The 15,665-nt window shown below is 48.2% G+C and overlaps 1 protein-coding gene across 1 annotated transcript in view; it reads left to right on the top strand.

Moving 5' to 3' along the window:
- Positions 1–3,363: 3,363 nt before the first annotated feature.
- Positions 3,364–15,665, top strand: part of RALB (RAS like proto-oncogene B) — a 48,392-nt gene continuing 36,090 nt past the window's right edge. The window contains exon 1 of the mRNA XM_055316308.1: positions 3,364–3,503. The gene's annotated coding sequence lies outside the window, so the exon portion shown is untranslated. The remainder of the gene's footprint in view (positions 3,504–15,665) is intronic.

The following is a 15,665-nucleotide window of genomic DNA, read 5'->3' on the forward strand; positions in this document are numbered from 1 at the left end:
CCTCTCTCTCTGTGTCTTTCATGAATAAATAAATAAAGTCTTAAAAAAAAAAGTCTGAATGAAACATGTCACCTTCCTGGCTTAAACCTCCTCAGTAGCTCTGTATCATACTTGGAGTAAATTCCAATCTACTTATCATTACATAGAAGCCCCCACCTAATCTGGCTCCTACCTCCCTCTCTGTGGCCTCACTGCCCCCTGCTTACGGCCCCCTCCACTTGAGTGACCCGTCTTTTCTTAAGAGGGGTCCTCTTCTCCTCTTTCTGCCTTAGAAGTTTGCATGCTTGCCCCTCTGCCTGAGATATTCCCCTCTCCGCCAACATTTTCCAAGATTGATTCCTTTTCATCCTTTAGGGCATAAACTTCATGTTACTCCTAAAGAGGCCTTTTTTCCTGCTACCCAGCCTCAAGTAATTTGTAATGACACAATTTGTAACTATTGACTTGCTTGTCCACTGGGTTATTACCTCTTCTCTGAGCTGTCCACCACCACTGTGTCCCAGCTTAGCACACCTGAGGGCCTTGTGTCAGTCAGAGCAGGCTAGCAACGAGGCAGTAACAAATGACTTCCAAATCTTAGTGCCCTCAAATCACAAAGGTTTGTTTCTCATTCATGCTGAGTGTCCACCGCAGGTTGGCAGGAGGAGTGCTGTGCATGCGCACAGTAGGGGTCCGGCTGATGGGGCAGCCACCACCTAAACATTCCCAGTGGCCATCCCACAGAGACAAGAGCTTCGGAGGGTCTCGCACTGGCAAATGAGTTCTCTGGCCTCCAAATGATTTATGTGACATTCCGCTCACAGGTCATTAGTTAGAGCCAGTCACGTAGCCCCACCCAACACAGGGAGCTAGAAAGTTCAATCCTACCCAGTGCCCAGAAGTGGAAATATTGTTTAGCAGCACTAAAGATTCACACCATGCTCAGTAAATACTTTTGAAGGAGGGAGTGTCTAGAATGTTCTTTCTGCAGCCATAAAGGGTTAGAGGGACCTTGCAGGACCTTCTGGGGAACTTGTATTCCTGTTTCTCAGGCCCCTGGCTCTGCTGGGAGTCAGAGTTCCCTAGAGCAGCTTAGCAGACAAGAGTATCCTGAGGCCTGACATGAGCAATCCTGGAGGCAGCCACAGCCAAGGTGTGCCAGTGATCTTTCTCTGGTGGGACATGCTCTTGGGCTGGGGGACAGCCTCTCCAAAAGCATCCTGCCATTACCCTGTGAACCTACAACACTCAGCTAGGGCCTGGCATGTCCAGGAACTGGACAGATGATCCTACTGGTAAAGTCCAGCAGATCTGAGTGCTGAAGGCTGAGGTGGGTAGATAGGTGGTTGGGGGTCGAAAGGCAGTGCATCCTTTATCACATCCTGTTACTAACACAAAGGAATGGAAGTTACACACCTGAGGAAAGGTGAAAACATCTCCTGTGCCTAGTGTGGGTGTTGCGGGTTTCGGGGTGGGAAAATCCTGGTCTGTCCATGACCCTAATCTTGTTCCCTGAACTACTCATTTCACTTGGGCAGGATGCTGCAGGCAGCTCTCCTGTCTAAACTTCCATTGGATAAAATGGCATCACCACAGCAGCTCTTCTCCACCAGGCTACACACAGTATTGGCTGCACCCGTATTCATGGTGACACACACTCCCAGATATAATGGGCCTTGGGTCCATCGTGGACTCTGGTGACAATCACCTGGCACTCCCAAACTGCTAGTGGAAGTACTGCTCCTATTGGGCAGCTGGGGAAACTGAGGCCTACAGAGCTTAAGAGATTTCATAAAGTAATTGCTAGCTATATGGTCAAGTCCTCCTTCGAACCTATGCTTCCTGATTCCAAACCGGTGCACTTAATCATTACTCCATAAGAAGAGGTTTGGGTCTGATTCCCCTTCTAGGTTGTAAACCCTCGAGAACTTTATTGAGACACCTCTTCCCTTTCTCCCTTATACTTCCAAGCAGCATTTCCATCATATACTTAGCATGCAGTAAGTCTTTAATGTGAATGAGAAAGATAAAACAGAGAATTGAAGATAGTCTAACACTAGGATACTCTTCCAGTCACATGGTTTGTGTTTTTTTGGTTTTTTGTTTGTTCGTTTTGATTAAGCCTTCTATTGAAGACTAAGGTATAGCTTTTGTGCTTTTTTTTTTTTTTACCTCTTTTAAAAATTTTTAAAATTTATTCATGACAGACACAGAGAGAGAGGCAGAGACATAGGCAGAGGGAGAAGCAGGCTCCCCATGAGGGGCCTGATGCGGGACTCCATCCCAGGACTGGGGTGTCAGGACCTGAGCCACCCAGGTGCCCCTCTTCTGTGCCTTTTGATACAGCCCTTGGTGGCTGGCCTGGATCTGTTGGCTGCTTTTACATAACAATCTAATCAAGGCACAAAACCTCTCATATAATACACATGTATCCTAACGTATAATTATTAACAAGGAAAGAATTAGCTAGCTGCTGCGGATATCAACTTGAACAAGAGTGTTTCCATCCCCAGAGATTACAGAGGCGGACATTTAAACAATAGAGATACAGTGTGACCTGCCGTGAGTTTTGTGTAAGGGCCAGAGGGACCACAAACCCTGCGGGGGTGAGGGGCTGGGGGTGGAGGGGAGCCGGTGGTGCAGGCGGTGGTGGTAGTGGAGAGGAGTCAGCGCTAGGGAGGACCGGATGGTTAGGAAAGTCAACCCGGGGTGAAGCCCTATTTGGACAGAGAATTACAATGACCTCCCTGGATTTGGAGGTCAATGACGGGGCAGGCTGTGGGAGACAAACCTGTCCGCGAGCCTGCCTCCTGCACTTCCTGCCTCAAGGAACTGGGGTTAGGGTTCTCCCCCTTGCATGTGATCTGGACCAAGTTACTGCCAGGCACTGGTCGAGTAACCCGTGCCAGCTCACGGGATGTCACTGGGCCAGGCGGAGGTCCGCCGCCGCAGGTGCCGGGCCCTGAGACCCTCCCGCGCCGCGTCGTCATTTTGGCTCTTCGCTATCAGCCTGCCGCTCCCTTTTGCTTCCCCTGGCTGGGCCTCGCTCTGACCCAAACCCACGGCGAGGCGCCCTCCACCCGCGCACGCCCGAGCCCCCAGGCCCGCTCGCCCCTCGGCTGCAGCAGCGGTCACGCGCGGCCACCCGGCCGCGGGAGGGCGGGGGAGGCGGAGGTGGGCGGGGCGGCCTGCCGAGCCCCGCCCCCCGCCCGAGGCGGCTTCTCACTGGCCGAGTCTCCGCCCCAGCCTCCCAGCCCCACTTTGGATTGGCTGGGGGGGTCCCGGTGGGCGAGGCCCGCGGGAGGGCGGGAGCGGAAGGAAAGCGCGCGCTCCCGGGAGGCGGGGTTGCCTAGGCGACGGCGGGGGCGCGCTCGGGGGTGGGGCCGCGAGCCGGGGCTGCTCCATGACAAATCGGCGGGGGACTGCTGGGGTCCGGCCCCGCGAGGAGGCGAAGGGGAGGGCGGGGCAGGTTTAAGAGCGGCGGGACCCGTGCGGACGGCCGAGGCGGCGCGGGACGGTCCCAGGTAGGGGTGCCCGCTGCGGGCGGGGTGGGGCGCGGGCCGGGGAAGTGGGGTGGCCGCCCCGCGCTCGGGGGCCTCCTGCACCGCGGTCTGCGCGCAGGCTGCGGGGACGGCGGAGGGCGACGCGGGGCTCTCGGCCCGGTTCTGCCCGGCAGGTCCGATGGAGAAAGCCTCCCAGCCTCCCGGCCCGGCCCGGCCCGGGCTGGGGAAACCCGGGCGGCGCCCCAGCCTCTCCCTTTTCGCCGCTCCTTCCCTTTTCCCACAAATGGCCTCGGCTTCCACTTCCTGCCCTTTCGGGCCTCCGGCCCGAGGATGGTCCACTTCCTTAGTGCTTTCGTTGCTGCTCTGGGCAGGGTAAGAGCTAGAATTGTGTTGCAAAACTTATTAGTGCCTTAAGAACTTGGACTGACCCGGGGCCGTGTTCCAAAAGTTGTTCGGTCTGTTTGTTCTTGGTCCTGCCTTGCAAGTAAGCCTCAAGTTGTTTCCTTGCTTCCCCCCCCCCTTTCGTCCCCCACCCTTCAGCTCCCTTCTGGTACGGGCTGGCCCCGAGTGTGGCTTCTACTAGGAGGCACCGCGGACTTGAGCTGTTCGGCCTGGGCTTCCACTGTTCTTGCCCTCTGGTGGGTATGTCAGGTTATGGGGGTCGCGGTTGGTTCAGAACTGCCAGTGGCAGAGATAGCTGTGCCCGGACTGCTTGTTTGAGCAATGTCCTGCTGTGCTAACTTACAGATGAGTATTGGAAACGTTGGAGCTTTGATATTGGTATCAGGTGAGTCTTCGGGGGAGAAGTTCTTGTGGCTGGCAGACTGCTTTGAGTTGCCCCTGGAAGAGACTCAGCTGAGTATCATTCATGAGAGACACAGAGACACAGAGGGAGAAGCAGGCTCCCCCTAGGGAGCATGATGCGGGGCTCGACCCCAGGACCCCAGGATCACCACCTGAACCAAAGGCAGACGCTCAACCACTGCGCCACCCAGGTGCCATGTTTCTTAAACATGGGGCAATAGGAGTAGAACATGGAAGTTCTCAGAAATGGAGTGACTATGGTGGTGGCGTTGAATATTGGGAAGAAAGGGATATCAGAGTGTGAGGCTTAGGTTCGATACTGGTTTTGCAGCACTACTAATGGAGGGGTCTTGAGCATGACTTTTCACCTGGCTGTGCTGGAGAGTCCACAGCAGTAAAAAGGTGGCAAGTTTTCCCTCCCTGTTAGGATTACGTGAAATTCGGAATGTTTGAAGTTTTCTTTGTGGTAGCGAGGGTGGGACAGGGGTGGGGGTAGGAATAAGTCTTTGTGTGTGGTTTTAGTCCTGTCCCCTAGTCTGCTTTCTTCTGACCGAATGCAAGTCTTTCCTTCCTTTTCAATTCATGGTATTTCCCACTGGAAACGGTGGGGGAGCTGAGATCTCCACAAGATCTCTCCAGTGCTAGAAACTTTCCCAGGACTTTGTGAATATGGGACCAAGACACGTAGGTGGGAAGACAAGAATTAGAACGTTGAATGGAATCTAGATGGGTGTCGGTGGCAGGTGCAAGTAGAAGAAAAAGTCCTGAATTCTTGCCTTAATTCTGGAAGGTTCTTGCCTTGGCTGGAGATGGCTCAAGACTCTGGAAATTTGTAAACCAGAGAGTTGAGGTAATGCATTGTGCCACATCGCCCAATCCCGCAATGCCTCTTTGCATTTAGTTACCAAATTCCTCTCCACTCTTGGAATTTATGGAAGGTAGAAACATCGGTGGAGACCTTTTCTGAAAGCTAAATTTGGAGACAGTATAACGACAGTGTTGGGAGAGATCTTGGTGAACTCTTCTAATGTCCCCAGCATAGTTTGTCTCAAGATGATAGGCAAGAGTCCCACTTTTCCTTGACTCCAGTTACTTCTAAACAAACAACCCCTGCTGTAAGATATATATGCAAGAGTCTTGAGATTATTTTTTTAAATGAACGTGTGTTTTTAAGTCTGAATCAGAGAGACCCGAGTCCCAGAGAAAATGGAGCTCTTTCCTAATCATGGAGGAGGTGGGTAAGGAACAGGAGGGAAATCAACATTTATTGAGCATCAGCTATCCACTTGCCACAGACCCACTGATCTAAGCAATACCAGATACATATCTGGCCTTGGCAATTTGACCATGAACTGGCTCCTTTAGCTTCTCAGTTTTTTGGTTACTTAGGAATATAAACATGGGCGTATATGTGTACATATCCTTAAAGGTTTCAAAAAGGAGAAGGGCCAGGAGGTGAGAGGGCGTGTAGGCTTTTAGATGGGTGACAATGTGAAGAAGGATGAAAAGACTGTGGCCGTGGGAAGTCAAAGGGGGAAGGTATTGCAAAGTTATGTTACTCTAAGAAAAAAAAAAAGGAACTGCTCATAATTTCTGTGAGTGTTCTCTGTGTGTCATTGTGGGCGTCCATGAATCTTTGGAGAGTTTGTGCTTTCTGAAAAAATTGGAATATAAATGCAGGAAATGGTGCTATTAATTGATAATTGCTAATGTATTGCCATTGTTGCTTTTGCCAGGGTTTTGTGGGCAACTTAGATACAGTATACTCTAAGCTCATGAGATTGGGACTTGACATAGAAAACTTCAAGTGAGGTCTGATCCAAATGAAACATGTCAAACTACATACATACATAATTTTAGCATATGGCATGAGTTGAAGGAAGTACAGTAGTTTGGTCCTGTGTAGCTGGCTACCTCTATAGTTTGTCCTTAATGAATTTTCTGCCGTATACTATGTTACCCCAAACGTAACAGCTCAAAGGAACAGACATTTATTATCTCCTACAGTTTCTGAAGTTCAAGAATCTGGGAGCTGCTTGGCAGGTGTTTCTGGCTCAGGATCTCTTCTGAGGTTGTTGTCAGCTGAAGGCTTGACTGGGGTTGGAGAATCTGCTTCTGAGATGGTTCACTCACATGGCTGTGGCTGGAAGCTTCAGTGCTCCACTGCTTGGGCCTCTCTCCCTAGGACCCTTCACAACATGGCAACTAAGTTTCTCTCCAGAGCAAGTGATCTGAGAGAGGGAGAGAGAGATGGACAGTGTTCTATCTTTGTATCTAATGTTGGAAAGGACACACCATCCATTCTATTGGCACATAGACCAAAGGTGGTACAGTGTGGGAGGGGACTGCACAAGGGGAGCTTGAAGACCTTTGATGTTGTCAGAGGCTACTAAATTTGAAGGTTTAGACTGGACATTATTGAGAAAAATCTTTGTTTCCTATGCTTATTAAAGTATGTACTCCAGAAGAATGAAATACAGCTGGAGTTTTACCAATTTAGAAACTTTTAATATTAGACTTTTAACTTTATGTTCCTTCTTCTGGTTCTTCATTGTCAGATGCTAGAAAGAATTAATTAGCCAAATATGCAGTAGCTTTGGAAATTAGAAATTTAAATCTTACTGATCCCTAAACCAAATGGAACAGCTGAGGGTTTTTTTTAACCCTAAAACAAATTGGTAGAAAAAATTACTGCCAAAATGAACTCCTTGATGAACAGCTTAAAATTAGTCATTAATCATCTGTGTATTTTTAAAAAAGATTTTATTTATTTACTTGGTAGAGAGAGAGAGAGAGAGAGAGAAGTCCACAGAGGGAGAGGGAGAAGCAGACTCACCACTGAGCAGAGAGCCAGACACAGGGCTCAATCCAAGGACCTTGGGATCATGACCTGAGCTGAAGGCAGATGCTTAACCCACTGGGCCACCCAAGCACCCCTTGTTTGTGTAAAACTCATTGGCAAAGTAGCTTAAAAAAATCTTAGAGAACCTAAACCTTGCCCCTCCACCCCAATTATTTTAGATCTTTGTACAGTATTTATTTGGCCAGCACTATTGCATTTCTCTTTTGAAAACCTAATACTTTTAATTATCCACCTGGATAGAAGGGCTTTATTCTTTTAGCTTCTAGGTGAAATCTTCCTGAAGCTTCTGCAGCTGGAGAGAAGGGGCGTCCTGAGCCTGCAGCCTGATTAAACGACTTCTATGTTCCCTTCTTATCTGTGAAACATCTGTGATTGTAGTATTTTTGTATAACAGATATCCTTTGAATGAAGCGTATTGATAACGGGAGCGTTCATAAATCATGTTAAATTGTAACTTCAGAAAGTGAAGGCTGGTAAAAATAGCTTTTGTTCATCCCAGCCAAGTTGAAGGTTGCTGGAGTCATCACCGGGCGGACTGGACACTCAGCACAGCTCGTGTCTCCTTCCGCCCTGTTTTTGGCTCTTTTCCCAATTGCTGCCCTGATTTATGAGTTAGTATCTTCCTTTTCTTTCATCCCACCTCTCCGATCGCCCCTCTCCTTCCCTTCCCCCCAACTCTGGCTGTAAAAACAGGAAAGGATTGGTGGACAGTCATAGTGTGGATTAGCTGATCCTATTCTTAGTGGATTTTTTCAGGGGGGTACCTTTACGCATACTTGCAAGTTAAGCTTTTTTAAAATCTAAAAATGATAGGTGCTTATCCATTAAGTTCTTCCATTTTTTCATGCCTAAGGGGGTTCTTGTACCCCTTTCCAAGGTGGAGGAGTGTGTGTGTGTGGTTTCTCCTGCACCACCATGCAATTCTCTGGCACCAGCTGGGTGTCTATGTTTCTTTCTTTCTTTTTTTTTTCTTTAAAGATTTTATTTATTTATTCATGAGAGACACACAGAGAAGAGGCAGAGATGTAGGCAGAGGGAGAAGCAGGCTCTCTGCGGGAAGCCTGATGTGGAACTTGATCCCAGGACCCTGGGATCACACTCTGAACCCAAGGCAGATGTTCAATCACTGACCACCTAGGTGCCCCCCTGGGTGTCTACATCTCAACTTAGTTCTGGCACTATCTACCTGGAGACAGCGTCAGATTCCACACATTATGGTCCCGGTCCCACAAGACCACACCCCACTTCAGATGTCCGTTGCAAGTCCAAATTGTTACCCGAGCTTCTGACTGACTCACTGTAAATCAGAGGTTTTCATTACCCCTTGCTTGGGTTCAGTTGTTGTGCTAGAGTGCCTCACAGAACTCAGGAAGCCCATTTCCTCAGTAGGTGACCGCTTTATTACAAGGGATATTAAAGGATTTGAACCAACAGCCACATGAAGAGATACATAGGGTGAGGTCTTGAACAAAGGAGCTTCTGTCCTCATGGAGCTGGGGGCCCACCATTTGGTACATGGAATTATTCTGATTCCCCATCCTGGAATCTCTCCGAACCTCCTTTTGGGTTTTTATGGAGGATTCCTTACATAGACGTGATTGATGAAATCATTGCTATTGGTGATTGAGTCAACCTCTGAGGTCAGGGGGTGGGATCGAAGGTTCTAACCCCCTGTTCCAGCTTGATTCCTCTGGCAACCAGCACCCATTCTCAGGTGGCCTAAAGGTCACCTCATTAGCACAAGCCCACTTGTGGTGGAAAAGCTTTATTATGAATAATAAGACACGCATTTCACCTTTGTGACTCTGAAGCTTTATAGGAACTGAGGACCAGTTCCTATAAAAAGAGACCATATGTTAGAACAAAAGATGCTCCCATTGGCTTTAGTGGTCAGGAAATTCCAAGGGTCTGGGGATCTGTGAGAGAGACTGGATGCAGACCAAATATATACGAGAACTAGATTTTGGCCATCTGAAGGAGCAAGTATGTACTTCAGTGTTGCATCCCCCTAAATAGTTCCAACATCTAGCCATTTTCCTCAGATTTGCTGTCATCCTCTTAGGCCACCATTGTCTCTGGCATCTCTCTCACATCTGCTCCAGGCCCTTCTATTTTTCCACAGTCTCACGAGAGTGAGCTTCTCAACATGCAGGTCTAATTATGTCACCCATTTGCTTGAAGCACTGCAGTGGATTTCCAGTGCCCTCAATAGAGTCTAAAATCCCTAAACTGGTGGGTGTACAGGGTTTTAGATGATCTGGCCCTTTCCCTTCTAACATAATCTCATCAAGCAGACTCTGTGTCTTTCTTTCTGCTCCAGGCAGCCTCAAGGGTCTCCTTCAGTTACTTGACTGTACTCGCTTGCTTTCTCTTGCTTCAGGGCTTCCTAAAGGCAATGCAAGAAGAGAGTAGAGCATGTAGAAGGGAGACCAGGTAGGAAAGCACATGGCATATTCATGGAACTGAAAGAAGGCAAAGCTGGCTGGGGAAGGGAAAGTTTGTGTAGGGTCTTGTAGGCCATGGTGGATAGCAGGTTTGGATTTTATTCACGGTACGCCATTGAAGGGCTTTACACTCACTTTTATTTGTATTTTTGGAAAATTTGCAGTAGAGACTGTATGGGGAATAGATTGAAGAGGAGCTGCGATGAGCCATTTAGGAAGTCGTGGTTGGTGTCCAGGCCTAGGAAGTGGCAGAGATGGAAGAAGCAGTTGGATCTGAAACCAGTAGAATTGGTCACGAACTGAGTTGGGGGAGAGGCAAGGGGAAGCAAAGATAACTCCCAGATTTTTGGCTTTAGTTAAAACTTGGATACAACTAGTTACTTGAGTAACTCCTAGGTGGGGAATAGTGGAGAAGGAGCAGATTTGAAGTGGAGAAGGAAGAATCAAGAATTCTCTTTGGGAATGTTGGGTTTGAGATTCTCACAGGACACCCACACAGGTACAGGAGGGTGGAGGGAGAGGGCTCTGGAGGTCAGGAGAACGGTCTGGGCTGCGTTCTAAAGGTTTGGAAGCTGCTTGTAGAGCCCTGGAATGGATGAGGTCACTCATCCAAGCGGGCGAAGGATGTAAGACCCAGCTCTGAGGAGGACTGACGACATTCAGAAGCCAGGTAGAGGAGGAAGACCCAGCCAACAATGCTGCCAGAGCACTGCCAGAGAAGCAGAAAGCCCCGTGGGAGAGTGTGGTGCTCTAGAGGCAGGAGGGACGGTACTTGGAGGGACAGTACCTGGAGGGAGATGCCAAGAGGGCTGTTTGAACTGACCTACCATGGGCCTTCCCCTTTCCAGGCAGCGTTCTCTCCCGGGTGTTACATGCTCCTCTGTAAAAGGGGAAGGGCACGGGAGAGGATGAAGAGGACAGTTGTTATTGGAGTTTATTGGTGATCCTGACCAGCCCAGTTTCAGGAAGTTGTGCTGGGGGAAGGAGCCACACTAGAAAGGACTTTGTAAATGAAGCAGTAAGGAAAGGGGGGGGGGTGCTTGTTATGAAGAATGGGGTCCTTGGGCCAGAATAGTCATCTGGGAGTTGGTTGGCAGTGCTGACTCTTGGGCTCCACCCTAGACCTATTGGATCAGAATACACATTTTAACAAGATTCCCCAGTAATTAAAGTTTGAGAAGCATTATAGATAACCAGGGCTACAGGGAAATCATGTCACTAGCTAGAGGGACATATGGCGATCAAAGGGGTGTGTGTGTTTAGGATGAAGATTAAGTAGAGTGTCTGCTGTTGGGGATGATCCTTAATGGAGGTAAAGACGGATTAATGATGCAGGAAAAAGGGGATAATGGCAGAAATGATGTTCCTGGGCATGGGGGTAGGGGCACATGGAGTCCAGAGCCTGTGTAGAGTGCTTGGTCTTTGCTAAGAGCAGGAGGGTGCTGTCCTTGTAGAGAGAGACAGGAAGAGGTGGGCATGGATGCTGGGAGATTTGTGGATTTGGTGGAGAAGCCCTGAGGGAGTTTGTCCCTGATGGCTTGTGTTTAGGAAGAAAGAGGCAAGATCATCTGTCGAGAGGGAGCATTGGGATGGTGTAGGGGAGATCACAGTAAAATATCTGGGCAGTGTAGAGTGAATGCCCATTCCTGGTTTGGGATCATAAATGCATTTAATGTGAGGCTTCACAGCTGCAAGATTCTCTTTACCTCTCCAGCAAGTTGGCTTGCCAGATGCTGGGCTGGAAGGGAATGAAAGGGGTAAGGCGGGGACTGTTGTCAGCCAGAGGGCTTTCATACTGTGAGATCTGAGCTGCAGAAGGAGGGAGTTCATGCAGAGAGAAGGTTCTGGAGGCCAGTGCTTGGAAGTGACCAGCAGGCAGAGAACTGTGGTAGTGATACTGTTGGTGGGAATAAGTAAGCTAGAAGGAAGGAGGAGCTAGAAGGAGGGAGACCGAGGCTGGTGACCTGGAGGAGACAGCTGTTTCTGATGGTGATAAAGTGTGGGGCAGCAGCACAAATGTGTTATGTAGAATGGGGGAAATAATTTTCAGAGAAGAGGTCAAGGACTTGGGAGAGGCTGAGCTCTGTGACAGGTTGTCCATACGAACATAGGAGTCCTGAGGAGGATGACAGGAGATGAAGTGGAAAGGAAGCCTATGAACTGGAAGCAAATACCACCAATATGTGAGGGAAGTGTTGAGGTCCAGAGATGACGTGAGGCCAGCAAGGTGCAGGAAGGAAAGCAAATTGCTCACACCTTGAAGATCCAGCTTTTTTCTTTTTTTTTTTTAAGATTTTATTTATTTTTTCATGATAGACACACACACAGAGAGAGAGAGAGAGAGAGAGAGAGAGAGACAGGCAGGAGAAGCAGGCTCCATGCAGGGAGCCCGATGTGGGACTCGATCCCGGGACTCCAGAATCATGCCCCGGGCTGAAGGCAGGCGCTAAACTGCTGAGCCACCCGGGTTGCCCAAGATCCAGGCTTTTTGTGAGAGAAAGGAAATTATTTTTCTGAAGGAGGTCCTCTACTGGAAGTGATGGTTGGGGGAGAAAGGATACTTCTTTCTTCCTGGCCCTGAGGCACATGGCTAGAGAGGAAGATGGCGTCTATTTAAAATATGGTGTCCCCAGGGCACACCTGAGTCTCACAGGAAGCTGAAAGGTAGAGGAACGTTCTTGGAAGAGGTAGAGGGTCTTGAATTGTTGGCAGGTGTTCTCCTGGGCCTGGGTGGGATGGGGTGGATGGGAATGAATCCTTCCAGAGCATGGCTGCAGTCCTGTTGGGAAGGGAGTCCTAGTAATGAGGGAAGAAGGACACCTGCACTTCTGGTGGGTAGAGGATGTTCAGCAGTATGCTGCCCCCTTCGAGAGGGTGGACTCTGTTCTGGCTCTGTAGCTCCCCAGTCATGGGTTCCCTAACCCTTCATACAGCCCAGCAGGGAAGACAATGAAGGACTATTTCTTTTCCTTTTTTTTTGTTTTTAAAGATTATTGATTTATTCATGAGAGACACAGAGAGAGGCAGAGACATAGGCAGAGGGCGAACCAGGCTCCATGCAGGGAGCCCGATGCAGGACTTGATCCCAGGACCCTGGGATCATGCTCTGAGCCAAAGGCAGAAATTCAGCCTCTGAGCCTTCCAGGTGCCCTGAAGGACTAGTTCTGTTAGAGAAATTTCCAGAGCTGCTGGGGGAAGATTTAGGGTAGGTCCTGAGATGCCCACTGGCAATGCTTCTGAAGATAAGTGACATTGTCTTTTGGGTGACAGAGAAGAGAGAAGGGTCTGAAGAACCTGTGTTGATAATACTCCTACTCTTGTTTCCACATTGACAATGCTTCTGAGGCCCTGAAGCCTTTTGTATGAATTTTCCCATTTGTTCCTTCCCAGTTACCTTGAAAGATAGACGGGGTGAATATTGAGGCCAAGTGGGGTGGACTGACTTGCCTAGTCATACAGCGAGTGAGTGACTGAATGAGGTCCAGAGGCCAGGCCTCTTCCTTCCTAGTGCAGTGTTCGGGTCTGGTGTCACCTCGGCAAAGGACTGAGTCTTGGCAGAAGAATCTCTCTGACCTATGCTTGTCCTTCTTTAAGGACTGGCAGCTCATCCTGCCTTCAGATCAGTTTGGCTGCCAGGCCATTTTCTTTCTCAGAACTTTCTAGAATATCAGAATGATGTCCAAACACCAGGTCAGTGCTTGAGTACTCAGAGCCAGGTGTTTTTTTTTTTTTTTTTTTTTTTAAGATTTTATTTATTCATGAGAGACACACACACACACAGAGAGAGAGAGAGAGAGAGAGAGAGGCAGAGACACAGGCAGAGGGAGAAGCAGGCTCCATGCAGGGAGCCTGACCTGGGACTTGATCCCTGGTCTCCAGGATCAGGACCTGGACTGAAGGTGGGGCTAAACCATTGAGCCCCCCGGGCTGCCCCCAGAGCCAGGTGTTATGATAGGTGTTTTCTCATTTAGTCTCCATAATTACCCTGAGTATACACATCCTCTGTGGATTTTATAGAGGAGACTCATGCTGAGAAAAGCAACTTTACTAAAAGAATGAAGGGCATTGGCTGCCCAATGGCAGACTCCAGACTTCAAGCTGTTTTCTCTCCGGTCCCACACTGTAGTTGGTATAGAACTACTTTAAAGATTTTTTTTAATTTTTTTAATTTTTTAATTTTTATTTTATTTATGATAGTCAGAGAGAGAGAGAGAGAGAGAGAGAGAGAGAGAGAGGCAGAGACACAGGCAGAGGGAGAAGCAGGCTCCATGCACCGGGAGCCTGACGTGGGACTCGATCCCGGGTACCCAGGATCGCGCCCTGGGGCAAAGGCAGGCGCTAAACCGCTGCGCCACCCAGGGATCCCTAAAGATTTTTTTAATGAAGTATTTATTTGAGAGATAGGGAGCAAGAGAGAGAGAGCTGGAGTGGGGGGGAGAGGTAAAGGGAGAAGCAGACTCCCCGCTGAGCAGGGAGCCCAATGCAGAACTTGATCCCAGGACCCCAGGATCATGACCTGAGCTGAAGGCAGACGCTCAATCAACTGAGCCACCCAGGCATCTGGTATAGAACTACTTAAACAAATTGTGGTAAAATAGACATAGAATAAGATTTGTCATTTTAGGAATTTTTAAAAAGTAAGCTCTACACCCTGTGTGGGGCTTAAACTCATGACCCCGAGATCAAGAGTCACCACATGCTCTACTGGCTGAGCCAGCCAGGTACCCCTCTGTCAGTTTAGTGATTTTTAAGTGTATAGTTCTGTGGCATTAAGTGCATTCACAGTGTAGTGCAATCACACCACCAGCCATCTCCAAAACACTTTTCATCATCCCATTGTGGAACTCTGTGCTTGTTAAACACGAACTCCCGTCCTCTCCTCCCCTGGCCCCTGGCAACCACTCTTCTTCAGCTTTCCATCTCTATGAATCCACTCTTTCTGGTGCCTAAGAGAAGTGGAATTATATAGTTTTCTCCCTTTGTGGCTTCTACTGGCTTTCTGCACTTAGCCTCATGTCCTCAAGGTTCATCCATGTTGCAGCTTCTGTCAGAATTTCATTCCCATTTAAGACAATAATATCCCCTTATATGGATAGAGACCACATTGGGTTTTCCATTCATTCATCAGTGGACACTGGTTGCTTTCACTTTCAGCTGTTGTGAACAAGTACTGTCATGAATGTGGGAGGACAGATCTGTTCAAATCCCTGCTTTTCGTCCTTTGGGGTATATAAGAACTGCTTTTTTGTTATGTAGTTCCTCCTAGAACTTGTCCCATAGTTGCCTGTGCCTTTCTCTCTTTAATGGAATTTTTAAAAAGATTTTATTTATTTATTCGAGAGAGAGAACACAAATAGAAAGGAAGGGCAGAGGGAGTAGCAGACCCCCAGCTGAGCAGGGAGCCTGATGCAGGACTCAATCCCAGGACCCCAGGATCATGACCTGAGCTGAAGACAGACGCTCAACTGACTGAGCGACTCAGGAGCCCCTTCACTAACTTTCTGATTTTTAGTTCTGTGTTGATAAAAATTCCAGTATTTCACATGGTGTTTGAAGGTCTTCCCTACCCTACCTCAGTTCTGTAATGAGCTTTAATTTTTAAAAATTTCCAAATATACATTTTATTAATAAAAATTAGAAATTTCATATATGTAATAAAGATCTGTCATTTTTGTTAACACACATGCATGTTTGTGTAAGTAGAGACAGAGTCTGAAAGGATAACATTAAAATGAAAATAGGAGTTGCCCCTGGGACAGTTAATTGTGCGGGAGTGCTGACTGCTTTTCAGTAATGGCTTGAATTTTCTAGAAGCCATTCTATTCCAAATTTGTTTACTAAAAGAAAATGTAAACTGTTCTTACCAGTGAATCACAAATCTTCACTACTGCAGTAGAAATAACATATAAAGATGTTAAAATCTACAGAGCTTTAAAACTAGGGGTGATAATGGCAGAAGTCACATGCTGCAGAAGCCAAATTTTCAAATCCTATATAATCAAATTTTTGCTGATTATCTTTGGGGCTCAGAAGCCAGACTGCTGGGTTCTAGCCCTGCTGTAGACTGGGTAA

Source organism: Nyctereutes procyonoides, unplaced genomic scaffold, assembly GCF_905146905.1.
Source record: "Nyctereutes procyonoides isolate TBG_1078 unplaced genomic scaffold, NYPRO_anot_genome, whole genome shotgun sequence".
In the NCBI taxonomy this organism is placed as follows: Eukaryota; Metazoa; Chordata; class Mammalia; order Carnivora; family Canidae; genus Nyctereutes; species Nyctereutes procyonoides.